This window comes from Halyomorpha halys, unplaced genomic scaffold (assembly GCF_000696795.3).
Source record: "Halyomorpha halys isolate HHAL.00 unplaced genomic scaffold, Hhal_1.1 Scaffold87.1, whole genome shotgun sequence".
Lineage (NCBI taxonomy): Eukaryota > Metazoa > Arthropoda > Insecta > Hemiptera > Pentatomidae > Halyomorpha > Halyomorpha halys.
The window spans coordinates 2,446,020-2,456,428 of NW_027115705.1; the positions used below are offsets into that span (position 1 = coordinate 2,446,020).

General features: G+C 29.9%; 1 protein-coding gene across 1 annotated transcript in view; it reads right to left on the bottom strand.

Annotated features, from left to right (window-relative positions):
• LOC106677103 (ABC transporter G family member 20) overlaps positions 1–10,409 on the bottom strand; it is a gene marked incomplete in the record, with an annotated part of 71,762 nt that overhangs the window by 50,437 nt on the left and 10,916 nt on the right.

Sequence of the window (10,409 nt, forward strand, 5' to 3'; positions counted from 1 at the left end):
ATCTACGTTAAGTCTCAACCCTCTTTAATATATCATCAACAGTTCCATCGTTTCGCCCAATCCTCAAGGAGAATCATAAATATAAATCTACACCTCATATGCAATTATCTAAAAACGATTCAAAGGCTATTGTGCTCAGGTCAATAATTATAACTCAAATTACCCTATTTTGTCACAATATAATTAATTTTAGATCAACTTTACCCTATCAACTATCATATAAACAGAGAGATACTTAACATAGTTAAGTCGATATATAATTAAATGTTTTAAAAGTTAATGAAATTATTACAAAATAGGGTAATTTGATATGTAATTAATGACCTGGGTAGTATAGCCTGCAAAACGTTTTGAAATAATTGAACGTGAAGTCTAAATTTATATTTAAGATTGTCCTTGAGGATGGGTAAATTGGCCGAAACGTTGGACTGTTGATAATATATTGAAGAGTGTTGAGACTTAACGTAATTATTTAAAAAAATAATTAATTGATATAATAATTCAAATTATGAAAAAATTATTATTATAGCATTGATCTTGGCTAAATCTCATCTCGATGACGTCGGAAAATCCATGGTATCCGATTTGGAAAGTCGTGTGATTGGGAGACACGACTTTCCAAATTGGCAGATACACCGACAGCTGTCTTCATTATAACCTAGCCAACCAACTCTGATCAGTAGTAATTAATAATAAAGTAATGTCTCTTGTTATGAAAAAAATTCCTGCGTGAGTCTTACTAATAAAAAGAAGCTGCTTGAAAAATATTAAACTTAAAAATTAGAATTTACAAAATTATTATTCTACCGACTGTTTTTTATGGATGGCGTGGTCTCTTACACTTAGGGAAGAACAGCGCCTTTAAGTTTTTGAAAATATACTATTACGTAAAATACGATCACCTGCTTAAAATGTAATTTCAGTTTTGACAACTTTCCGTCTTTGAACTTGACTCTTCATACAATTTTGTGAAACTTGATTATTTGACCAGTGAAATAAAAGTAAAAAATCATACTACTTCAAAAATTTTTACACTACCACATCAATAAATTCATACAATATGTTCATACTAGATTGGTGGGTGTATGGTTTTATGACGTATTATTATGTTAGAATATTATTGAATATCATTCAAAAATCATTATTAACTATAACCAAGCATTTGTGAAATTGTCCATGCAAATGCTGAGAACGTTCTAATATGCACAGTTTGATATATAATTAACATGTAATCAACAGCAATTAGTACATCTATTAGTCGGAGTGCCTCACGCGAATTAGTCAGACTACAAACACATCCGTGAGAATTAGTTTAATTATTTAAAACAAATATAACAATGTTGAAGTAAACAATTTAGTGATGTTAATATATTCAGTTAATTTATTTAATTATATTTTCCAATCTAATTCGTTTTCATATTTTGTTGCTCTCAGCCTTTTTTAAAAAACTTTAATTTCACTTTACAACTCTCAGAAGAGAGCACTTTAAGAAGAAGTATATTGGTGTTTTTTTTTGTTTTTTTTAACCAAGGTGTTTTTATTGTTTAAATTTTATTTAAATCAATTTGAACAGAAAATTCAAATTAGATAGAAGCTAATAATAAACTCATATTTTTGGTTAATAATACTTATATTTTTTTAAACAAAATTGAATATTCCCGTCACATATAGTTTCTGTTTTGCAAAAAAAATTTAATTAATATAATATCACCATTTTAATATTAAAAATACTATTAACTAAGGGATGTGACGTTCGTAGGGGTCGAGGCGTAGGTGAGAGCAGTCAAGTTATTGTTGAAACTAATCTCTTTTCTCTATTTTTAATCAAAATTTTATCTATTGCTAAATATTACAATTGCCACAACGATGTTGAGCAATAGGTAATAGTAATAACTGATTACATTCATAATAAAATTTAGAAAAACAAAATAAAAATAAAAGTAAATAAATAAATGGAAAAAACACATAATAATAAAAAAATATCTCTCTAACCAAATGGATAAATAAAATTAATTTAATCAAACTATTTACATGGAAAAAAAAAAAAATAAATAATCACTAGTCACATTTACACTGTTATGTACAATGTTTGCATTATCGACCTGAGGATCCCCGAGCCCATGCTATCCCCCATGAGTGAGGAGTTGAACAGGGTTCTTTGGGCTCATTTCTCTCATCGCGTCACTGGTAATGAGCCAGTGGAGGCCGAGTAAGTGCGCTAAAGCCGCAAACACTCTACTTGAATGGAACATCAGAACATCACCAGAACTTCAATTGTCAATTCTACTTTACATAGATATCTTGGTCACTGCCGTTTCAAGTTTCGAGGTGGATTGTAGGGATAAGTGGAACTGGATAAGGATTAGGATGATTAGAAAGATTTATATGAAATTTACTAATATTTTAATTATTTTTTTTTTTTTAGCGTGAATGACTCTATATGGTTTTGTAGATCTGTGTTACGATTTCTTTAAAGACATTCAACTTGTACTACCATTTCGACAAATCTGAAAACATTTAGGTTTTCAATTGGTAAAAATTGATACACATTAACTTTGCTTATGTGTATCCTGATAAACACACTGAACAGTTATAGTCATTCTCCCCCCCTCCCCCAAAAAAAAAAATGTTGGACTCGAAGTTTTAGAGTGAGACCAAAACATTTTTTATTATAGCTTATGAGGTCCACGGCCAATCAGGAGCCATAGTCAATCAGGGAAAAGGAGCCATAGTCAATCAGGTTGTGGCATTTCAGCACGGAAAAGGAGAAAGAACCCCAAATTTCAGGAAATATATTTATAATTATAGCAGTGTTTTAATAGTAATTACAATTAGTATTTGCTTGAAAAAACATTTTTTTATTAAATTAATATTTTTTCCCAGTCCAAGGGGGGGACTGCCCGCTGCTGCCCCCCCTCTGTTACGCCCATGTTCACTGCCTAAGAAATCATTAAGACATATTTTTGGCAACGGAGCTTATAAAAGTGTTTCAGTTTACTGTGCCTCACACCAAAACGTTAATGTTACAAATAAAAAACCTTTAAAATATTTATTTACAGCTATATTATAATAGCCTTTATAAAGGTTTATATCATTTTTGCGTATGCTTCCTTGGCAGCATCTTTTTGTTTGTTAAAAAAAAAAATTATTTATTCTCTAAGTTTTTAAAAAGTACAATAATGGTTGAACGTGAATGGTACTATATTTCTTTAACAACGATAGATCTGATGTATAATACTCTCAACGTCTTTAGTATTTCCTTATAGAGACTTTTCTTCTTTTTACCTTGTTAGTTGACTATCTTAATATTGATATTCAGTACATAAAGATGTTGGAACTCCATTTCATTTTTAAAAATTTTCAGAAGCGAGCATAATTACAGTAAAACACTCTAATTACAATTAAAAACCCCTACCAAGTACATACATTATTATAGGTTCCTTATCATTTCTATTGGGTAGGTAGATAATCATACTGATATATAATGGTCCATTTTTCGTTTGTAACTGCTATACAAGAAAACTAGTGAATGTTTACCATCATTTCCCCGACCCTCAAAAAATTTAGCAATAATAAGGTTTTCCGATTTATACAGCTAATAAACAAAGCTGCAGAGTTTGAACACTTTTAGCTCTGTAATTCTATGCTACGTCCTATTTAAATGCAGACGTAATCATAAACAATAATAAAAACTTTTGCTTATTTATTTATTTATTGTTTTTTTTTGTGGGTTTTAACGTTTTTATATTCTCCAACTTCGGACAGAAATCACAGGTTTTCCAACAGGCTTCCAAGCTATTCTAGTCAAGATTTATTCGAAGTGTCCTTCGCGAAATGCAAAGTCAAGTTTGTGGGTTATAAAAACTAAAACTAAAATAAGATATTAATTAATAATAACAAAAATTATCAGCTGTTTGCTTATTAACATGTTTATATTGTTATATATATTATTATAAACATATTTGCGTATTCGCAGTTGAAAATATTAGTTGAAATTTAATGAAATGTGGATACACGAGATACAATATCTGAAAATTTCAAGAAAATCCGATTGACGTAATTTTGATCACATGATTTAAACTAAACAAGACAGATTGACATAGGACTAGATTTCTTCCTTAATGTCTTAAGTGTAATACTAAAAGAGCCGGGAAGAAAAAAAGGCAGTATCTCACCCCAATTTTTTATTACTGTAATGAAAACTAGGTGAGTCTGCCAAGTATAGGTAGGGAGAATAAAAAATGGCGGCTGTTTCAAAACCTTAAAAAAACACTAATTTTTCATTTGGAGCTCTATATTTTAAAAACTAACAACAACACTAGAAAATCTAAGAGAACATTATTTAAAGAAGAGTAAATTTGCTGAAATATTAGCCCTAAAAGAGGGCTAATGTACCCCTAATATTACGTCTAATAGTTTTTGAGATATAGCTCTTTAAAAAGCAAAACTTCTTAAAAATCTACTGAAAGATTAATAGTTAGTTAATTTATTTTGAGAATTCTATATCTCAGGAAGAAGTATGTGACATACAGAAATCTATTAGCACTCAAATTAAAGCTAGTTTAATGGACTATAAAGAAGTTTATGAACTTTACCTTCGTAGGAATAGTAGCTTTCATGATATTTGCTAAAATAAATTGATTTACAGTTGTTCGGACAATAAGTTTGATTTATGAAAAACTTTATTTCAGAAACTATTTGACGTACAGATGTCTGGCAGCACTCAAATTAAAGCAAGTTAAATTTACTACAAAATAGTTAATAATGTTTATCTTTGTAGGAGTTTTTAGGAGTAGTAGTTTTTTTGATATTTGACAAAATAAACTCACAAAATGTTAATTTCTAGTTGTTTGTATAAAATGTTGGATTTTTTAAAAAATATATCTCTCGATCCATAAGACGCACATATGTCTACCAACACTCAAAATAAAGGAAGTTTAACTTACTATATAGTAGTTTATGACACTTATCTTCGTAGGGGTAGTAGTTTTTATGTTTACTAAATAGAGTTAGGGCTCATATTTTAGAAAATTTAATCTTCTTAAAATGACGTTCTCTTAGGTTTTCTGGTGTTGTTCCTACTTTTTAAGATATAGAGCTCCGAATGAAAAATTAGTTTTTTTTATCGCTTTGAAACAGCCGCCATTTTTTATTCCTCCTACCTATACTTGGCAGACTCATCAATTTTGACTAGTATTTATACAAAGTTTTCATTAAAGTAATGAAAAATTGAGGTTAGATAACTGCCTTTTTCTCCTCTTGGGCTCTTGTACTATAAAGTGTCATTGAAAATTTTTGATTTTGAGAAAAAATTTTCATTTTTATAAAACTGAATAGAAGCTACCCTATCATATTAGAGAAGAAAGAGAAATAAGAATAAATTTAAAATTTACTGCATTTCATCCAGTTGGAACTGAGAATTCAGAAATGTAAATCAAAAGACTAATTTAGTGATGAATGTTTTTTTTCCCCAAACATTTCTGTAAAGAACCAACCAAAAATTACACCATGCGACGTGTTTTTATTTTTGCTTCAGTAACCACAGATCAATAATTTCGTATTTTTATAAGTGGATTGGAGTGATTATAGTTTGTAACGGGTCATAAAGTTATAATATTTTTAGTATGAAACATATTATTTTTTTTTCACAGATCACATTTTGGAATCAAGTGAAAATTAGGTTGTAATGTGACATAATAAATTTTTTTTTTTTAAATAATTATAGGAGAATAACACAGTTTTTCTGGTTAGTGCTAGAAGTAAAATAACGTCTTGAGTGAGTTCATTGCCACTGTTATACTAATCCATTGAAGCAGAAATGCAATATTTTGTTTTTTGTTGACAAAGCATTCCGTGTTTATCCTTACTGTACCGGTGCAGTAATGATCTAAGATTATAGGATTCTTCTAGAGACACATCTAAACGTTTTTAAGCTTTTTTAATATACATAAATATATACATATTTATTTATTGTTGATAATTGTTTACAACGCTTAGTGCTCAGCAATTAGTTGTTTGTTTTGCTGCGTTGTCCGAATTGTTGAGGGCACAATGCGCTACGAGGGTCATGTTGTCTCTTAAGAGTAATATTGTATAATTTTTACTTCCTTACTGCTTTTACTCAATTATTATTATTTATTTATTTATTTATTATTATCAATATCATTACTGATTCATTATTTATTACTTTTCATAACATTACCAAATAACTTTTTAACACAGATCGATAATCCTACTAGATATTTTATTTCATATGTTTCTATAATTTTGGTCCCTATAGGGTTAAGTTTAAATGGTTCGCAAAACAAACTTAACATGTTCTAGAAGAGGATCAACGGCAGGCCCAAGCTAAACAGTTTTAATTGAATTGTAAATACAAAGAGAGCATGTTATAGTAAATATTATTGATAAATACAAAATTTATATTATTGATGGTATAATGCATTTTTTTAAAAATAAAATTACCTTATTGTTTATTTATGTGAAGTGAAAAATTAGTAAATTCGATTTTTTTTTAAACCTTAGGGGATAAAAGCTCCATTTAAAAAAATTATGTTAATTTGGATGTTTTGACGAAAACATAATTGATTAAGATAGCTGAAGAAAACTTAATTAAGCACTATTTCTGAAACAATGGCAGGTAAAAGATTAATTTGTTTCTTGTTAGTCTTATGCAAAATATGTATTAAAATTAATATTTCCATAACTAAATTATTCTTATCACATTATAAATTACTCGCTCTGAATAATTAACAAGAATCACAAATCCGGAAAAATTAAATTCGCTATGAATCCCAACTGGGAATTTGATAAACCAGAACCAAAAGTGCATTAAAAAAGTTATTGGAGGTAAAAAATAAATCAAAAGTAGTTACCATTTAACGTTTTTCAACTCAGGCATCATTAGAGTAGGAAAAAATGATCCCAATCATTGCTTAGCAAAAATAGCACATCTCACGTCAACCAGATGGAAGAGATCAACCGTACAGACTTAGTACTTCACGCAGTTCAGAATATATCGCTTTTATACATTTACAAAATTAAAAAAGTTTTTATTTATCTTGTTTTTTACGTATTCCACAGATCGCACCGTAGAATGCACACATGCCTAATTCACAAAACTCAAAAAAAAACGAAAATTCAAAAAACATTTTCTTTCAGATCTTTTGAGCTCTGCAATACCCCTCAGACGTGGGGATAGAGTGGGCTCAGGGATCCTCTGGTCGATTGTGTAAATATTGTATATAGGAGTGTAAATATGAATAAACATATTATTTTTTTTATTATTTTATTGTATTCATTTATCTTTTCATACTGTTTCCATATAGTTTGATTATGTTCGTTTTCTTTATCCTTCTGTTTGTATATATTTTAAGAGAGAGTTGTAATTAGTAATTACAACTTCAATTTACTTTTACTCAATTGCTAATCGTGATTCGAGATCATACTCACTATTGTGCCTCATGGTTGTATATAATTACCCACCACAGCTATCTGTAATTTTATTCCTGCAATTTAAAATTATATTAATTGCTTTTTAAATTCCTTTTTTCCCAACAATTACTATCAGGCACAAAGCCTTGATCTCTCATAATTGAGTTGTTATTTTCCAAAATGTTTGCTATGGTTCGCTTTTTGAATACCTTGAAAAAGTTTCGTAAGACGTGAAAACTATTTTCAATTTTTTTGTCCTGCAAGGATTCTGCTTAGAATGGCGTAGTGTACGCGTGAGGGTGGCAAAATTTCAGAATAACTAGTAATAAACAATATCTTGTAAAATTTGAACCATTTCATTTCATGAATTTTTATTTGTAACATGTACAATACACGATTAATATGATTGTTATTGCTCATAAGTTCTTTAGTATTGTTGTATATTCTAGTCTTTTAAATCCTAGTCTGTCTCATATTTTTCTTCTCCAGTGATCAACCACAAATAGTCATTTCGGAATGCATGTTAATATAAATATATACACTTATTCAATGTTTAAATATCTATTAATTGCTCATTAAAAAAAAATAAGATAATTCAGTTTCGAATAAATTAATATCTAAAATTTTTAGGTAGTCGAAATTAAGGAAGCATTAAAAAAAACATAAATAGCTTTAAAACACATTGAAAAATGATTATTACTATTCTGGGTATACTCTGACTACGAGAACCCGGCCTACTCCACTATAGCCAAGAAATTTCCACAATCTGTTGCTCTCTCCCACCATCTTTTAAATTCAATCGCATTAGATCCTCCTCCATATAGTTCAACAATCTGATCCGAAGACGTCCTCTTTTTCTTTTTCCTGGCGGTTTCCAACGATGTTGGATTTGCCAAGCAGCTCCATCAGCTCCTCATTCTTTCTTTTTCTCCAAATCCCATTTTCCGAGATTCTTCCTGTTCCGCTTTTCTTGTCAAGAACCATGTTTTACACCCATATATAACCACAGGCCTTACAATGGTTCTGTAAATAAACTCTTTTTGAACGATTTTAGAGAGAGCTCTAAAATTTAATATTCTTTGCAGAGAGAAATAATTTCCTGCTGCTATCCTCTATTTTGCTCTGTTCTTTGTTGCCATCCGTAACCACCCTTTCCAAGTCCCTAAACTGACTTACAGAACTGAAAAGGTAATCTCTTAAAGTTACTTTACAGTTCACTTCTTGAACTTTTCATGTACAGTCATATTTGCCTTAACCTTGAGGCCTAGTTTAGCTGCGGCTTCTTCGGATTCCTTGTAATGCTCTTCGGGTTCTAGCGGCAATGGCCATACCATCTGCATAGATGTTACCCGAAGATTGGATAAGAGCAGCAATATTTCCTATACACAAGCCAGGGAAAAATATTATGTGATAATTATAAAGGTATTGCTCTACTAAGCACAAACTATAAAATACTGGTAGTCCTTCTACATAAAAAATTGACCAATTTTACTGATTATTTAGGAGAATATCATGGAGGGTTCCGCCCCGGTAGATCAACCGTTGACAAGATATTTTTACTGAGGCATGCAATGGAAAAGTTTTACGAGTTCAAAATAGACATTCATATGCTATTTTTGGACTTCAAACCAGCGTATGACAGTGTAGACAGAATAAGACTTATGAAAGCTAAGCTATGGTAAAAGTAGGCATACCGAAAAAACTAAGCTGGCAAAAATGTCGCTAATGAATACTAGCTGTCGAGCTAAGCTTGGACATTCCCTTTCACGGGAATTTTCTGTGGTGAATGGCTTGAGACTGGGTAATCGCCTGTTTCCTCTTCTTCATAGCTACTTCTTCTGGAAGAAGGTATCCTTTCATATAGAACCAATCCATTAGGACCTATCTACAATTGGCTGTCTCAACATAGAAAAATAGAAGGACACAAAAGGACAATCCACTCTCCCTTCGGACAAAGTTTGATATGATACCCCTCACCATTATTCAGGAGTAAATATAGACATTGTACATGAATACAAATTAATTTATAATTTCAAATTGAATAATCTTTGTTCCAATTCGGGAGTAAGGAGGACCTTTTTTTAAGCACATGGTTCAATTTCTAGTGGCTTATAAAAAATAACATTTATGGAATCGTTTAAAAATTTTGTTTTCTCTATGAATTCTTCCTCGAATATATCTCTTAAAGGATTAATATAACAGTAGAGAAAAAGATTGTTTATTAAATTATGGTGCTTTGAGAAAAATTAAACCGAGAGGAGCTACTTGTTCAGGGCTATCTCGGGAAGATACGGAAAAAAAAGATGAACTTTCTAGCACATTCTCAGGTGTAGAAGTGATTTTACGATTTCCAGACATGGTAAGAAAACTAGAGAGTGTCGATACATGACCGATTCCAAACTACACACGTCTATTGAGGTCAGGGTCCACTTGCAGTAGCAAATCGGTTTTTTTTCTTCTAAACTTCATTTTTCTAAACAAAAACATCTTATAATTGAACTCTTAGGTTAGTTTTGAAGTATTATTTTTTTTACAGATAGATACTAATATATTCAGTAAAGATTTTTAAGTTCTTCTAAAGCCTTATTCTTAGATTTTAACAAGACTGATGGAGCTAATCTTGAAATATTCAAGATTGCTGATCTAGTAACAGCACTACGTATCTAAATGGAGCGTCTATTAATTAATAAAATTATAATAATATCAAAAAGAAATTATTCAAATTATTTTATATATATAAAATATATATACACTCACGTTTATTTGAATATGTATCCATATTCATATAATCATCGCTACTTCATTTGCTTTACCATTATTTCATTTTATTGGAATTATATCTATAAAAATTTATTATTTGTTAGAGGATTTATTTTTTTTTATTACTTTTTATGTTGGTTTATTTATCTTCTGTATTTGATAATCTTGATTTTTCTTTAAACTTGTAAATATGTATATTAACATTAATTTTATCT